The following is a 4,259-nucleotide window of genomic DNA, read 5'->3' as shown; positions in this document are numbered from 1 at the left end:
CAGCCGCGCGATGATGGGAAGAGCACAAGCCTCCTCACTCTTTATAGCTGCGTCACCAGGCAGCGCCGGCGGGCGCAGCGCCGCCTCTCGGGAGCGGTACTGCTCCTCCGCCCGGCGCGTTGGGCTGCAAACTTCTGCAACAGACGTACCTCTGGCCATTTAGAATGGTAGTCAACAAGCGTAATGGCAAATCTGCGGTTGTAAGCTGCATGCGTCAAAGGTCCAACAATGTCTAGGCCAAGCTTTTTCCACGGTTACTCAGGCCATTCAACAGGTTGCAACGGTGCTGGTGATGTTTTGGCGCACTTATCTGCCACCAGGCATATATGGCAGTTTTTTATTGCCATTTCCACTTGCTGATCTATTGGTGGCCACCAGAACCGCTCATGCAGTCGCGCCTTTGTGCGCGTGGTAGCCGGATGTGTCTCGTGCGCGGTGCTGATGATCTGAGCCGTGAGGGAGGGTAGAACAAAGAGGCGCACTGCGCGCAGCAGCAAGTTGTCAACAACAGACAGTTCTTCCATAATAGTGTAGAATGGTTTCGCCTCTTCCGGTATGGACTTGACGAATGACTTGACGGTTTCCAGGCAACCGTCATCGAGGGCGGCCTGCCTGAACTTACCTTTTGTTACGCAGAATGGCTCAATGAACGAGTCGATTTCTTCCTCCTTAGTAATTTCTGCCTCGAAGGTAGGTGCTGGCAGAAAGTGCATCTGGTACAGTGTTTGTAGACCCCTTGCGGTATTCAACAGTGAAATTGTAGCAGAGCAGTCGTGCCCTCCAGCATGCGATTCGGAGGGGGCGTCTTCCATGTCCTTGGGATGACAGCAAGGACACCAGTGCTTGGTGGTCTGTTCAAATCGTGAAATGGTGACCCCAAGGGTATGTGTGTCATTGCTCACACTCCCAAATACATGCTAGTGCTTCCCGTTCACCGACTGAATATTTCCTCTCCGCAGGCGACAGTGTACGAGACGCGAAAGCGACTGTGCGGAGCTCGTGGCCGCTTTTCTGCTGCAGGACTGCTCTCCGTCCACAGTCGGTCTACACAATTACTGGAAGTGATGGATCGAACATCTGGAAGACTGTAATCAAGGGAAGCATTTCCTTAACCCTCCTGAAACTGCTGTCTGCTTCAGCTGACCAGATGAACGGCTCATTTTTGCGAAGCAAGATTCTCATTGGCTCGACCATATGTGCCAAGTGTGGAACAAACGGAGTAATATTATACGAGACTCAGGAACGAACGGAGGGCGGCAACATCAGTTGGCACTGGCGTGTTAACTATCCAATCTACCTTCTCTGGGAGTGGCGAGATACCACGTGAAGTGACCTTATGCCCTAGGGAACTCAAGTTCTGGAACGTCAAAGAGGCATTTGTTGTTCAGTTTTAGGACTGCGTTCTTAATCTTTTGCAGCAAGGCCTTCAAGTTTGAAATGTGCTCTTTTGAGGTCTTGCCAAAAATGGTCACATCATCGATGTCGAACACTCCAGCGCAACGGTCGTGAATTGCCGCCATCATCTGAAATGCAGCTGGGGAAGACGCCAACCCGCAGCAAACTCTTTTAAAGCGGAAAAGACCGTCATGCGTGATGAAAGCTGTCAGATCCCTGCTGTCAGGGTGCAAAAGAACCTGATGGTAAGCGGAAGCCAAGTCAAGTTTTGTGAAGCGTGCAGCGCCCACCAAAGCGTGAAGCCGTTCCTCTGTATGCGGCAATGGGAAACTGTCTGGAACAATAGCTTTCTTCGGCTCTCAAAGGTCTACACATATCCTGATGCTACCATCTTTCTTGTCAATAACAACAATAGGGGGCACCCATTCAGAAGTATCAATACGCTCGATGATGTCAAAGCTCAGTAATCTCTGAAGCTCCTTTGATACTGGCGACCGGTGAGAATGTGGCAGACTGCGACGTTTGGAAGCTACAGGCTGCACGCCTTGCCGCGTCTTGCTGCGATGGATGAACCTCTTAGCAAGACCCAACTTCGGACTGAAAAGCGAACTGAACTCATGTGCTAAGGCTGGCGGCAGATCTTTGTCGCGGGGCTGCTCGCTTGACGGTGTGGAAATAGAACGGGATAGCGGGTCATTGACAGTCGCCAGCGGATCAACGGACATGTGCAAGCATTTAAGAGCAGAACCCTCAATGCGAAGCTCCAAGATTTGAATGCCGTCAAGACTGATCAGACAAGTTCCTCGGTGAACAACATAAAAACGTAGTGAAGCTGTGCAGCCTTTAAACTGAACGTCTGCCTGAAAAGAAACTAGCACGGAAATTGGCCGTTGAGAGTAATCGAACAGAGTGGCATACGGAGCAGGCAAGAGCAAAATTCTCTGAAAATATCGACTGTATTCTTGTTCCGACAGGATTGAAACAGACTACCATGAATTGACAAGAAATGTCAAAATGACATTCGCGACTTGCACTTGAATATGAATTCCGGTACGTGCGGAACGTTGCAAAGTCAAAACTTGCTCAGCACTGCTACATGGCGAAACATCTTCATGTAACTCAACTTCCCGGACTCTGTCTTGCAGTTGAGTTCGTTTGCGGTTGCATACGTTTTGAAAGTGGCCCTTGATTCTGCAAAATGAACAAGTTTTTTCATGCGCTGGGCACTGCGGCGCTGATGCGAAGTGGTCCTGCGAGCCGCATCGGAGACAATGTGTTGAACCGGAGCAGCTACTCCGTTCTCGGTTCCACTGAGGGGGCGGTTCCGCTGCGGCGCACGTGAGCCGCCCGCGCCCCTCGTTAACCTCTGCTGAAAGGGAGCTGCTGAATGCGCATTTCTTTTTTTCGAAAGATTCGAGGATGGTTTACGACTCTGTCGCATTGATATTGCCTATACCAAAGCAGAAAGCTCCTTCAGTTCTTCCGCTGCCTGCTCAAACTGAAATGCAATTCAAACTGAATCCTCGAAGGACAGTGTGGAACCCTCGATCAGTAACCGCTCACATATGCGGTTGTAAGCTACGCCAGCAACGAATTGATCCTGCAGAGCATCATATTGCGAAGCAAATGAACAATGTGCGGCTAGCTCCCGTAGAGCGACAACAAAGTCATGAAAAGACTCGCCTGTGTTTTGGCTCCGGCGGTGAAAACGATGGGGCTCGACGCTAACGTTTCACGACGTCGCAAACTGCTGCCGTAAAGCGGCGGGTGCAGAAGCGTATTCGTCAGGAGCGGCAGACTTGTCATCGGCGAGGGCTGCGGTGCTTGGAGCTGACGGTGCTGCAGCGGCGCTGGTCCCTGCATGTAACGTCTGATATACATGCTTGCCCTCCGCCCCCAGACAATGCCTTGCGTTGCTCTGGCTTGACTGCGGCGGCTCGGGATGCCACGAAGTACACGCTGAACATCTGCTCCCATTGCTCCCATGACAATGACGGACGGCCGGGCGTCGGAAGGAAGAACGGTGGCGGAGCAAGGCCGGTGAAGTTCATTGTACGGCGTTGTTGTTGACGGACGGACGGACGTACGGACGGACGGATGGACGGATTGATTGATGGATGGACGGACGGACGGACAGATGGAATATAGGAGCGTCCCCTTTGAAACGGGGTGGTAGCAGGAGCTATCATGCTCATTTTTCTTCCTATATCTTATTTATTGTTTTAGATTGGTTAACTATGCCATCATTCTATTTATTAAATTTTTGTTTCTATATTACTAACATTATGTCACTTTTCTGCATTTAAGTCACCAATCTTCCAGTCACTTTTTTCTAGCTTCCCGCCGGTTTATTCACCCGGCCACTGGTATCTCTAAATCCCAGAGCTTCAGGAACAGTACTATGGTAGCGAAGGCTCCATAGACGCCAATACGTACAAAGCATAGCGGCTCATGGGCTCCAGCGACCAATGAAAATTGGGGGGACCATGACGTCAAATGACGTCACGCAAACGTTTGGCGCGAATTATAAACAAGTAAAAAAAAAGAAACCGCCGCGTTGCATTGACGAGCCTGCATCTTTTGAAGGTTGTTGCCTTGCAGCGCGCGCCAACCTTTGCTGTCTAATAGAACTCGTGTTTATGTTGTTTACGCCCTTGTTTATAAGCAGTTTCTCCAGCACAATGATAGTGGTTGGCAAAGGTAGCGGCATAGAAAGGCAGCAACACTTCCAAATAGAGACCACGTATGCAAATTCATAATACAAATACTGCTGCAAGTCATGCAAGTACTTTGGCCATTTACTTTGGCCCTCAGCACAGTAAGGTGCGGTCCAGAAACACTGGTGCAACAGGGCAGTCATGCCC

The 4,259-nt window shown here is 50.5% G+C and overlaps 1 pseudogene; it reads right to left on the bottom strand.

Moving 5' to 3' along the window:
* Positions 1-2,845: 2,845 nt before the first annotated feature.
* LOC146187801 (uncharacterized) lies at positions 2,846-3,446 on the bottom strand (annotated as a pseudogene).
* Between the last annotated feature and the right edge of the window lie 813 nt (positions 3,447-4,259).

Source organism: Amblyomma maculatum, chromosome 5 (assembly GCF_055883805.1).
Source record: "Amblyomma maculatum isolate TAMU_Amacu chromosome 5, ASM5588380v1, whole genome shotgun sequence".
NCBI classification, from domain to species: Eukaryota; Metazoa; Arthropoda; class Arachnida; order Ixodida; family Ixodidae; genus Amblyomma; species Amblyomma maculatum.
The sequence above is the reverse complement of the archived record's forward strand: the minus strand, read 5'-3'. Positions and strand labels throughout refer to the sequence as shown.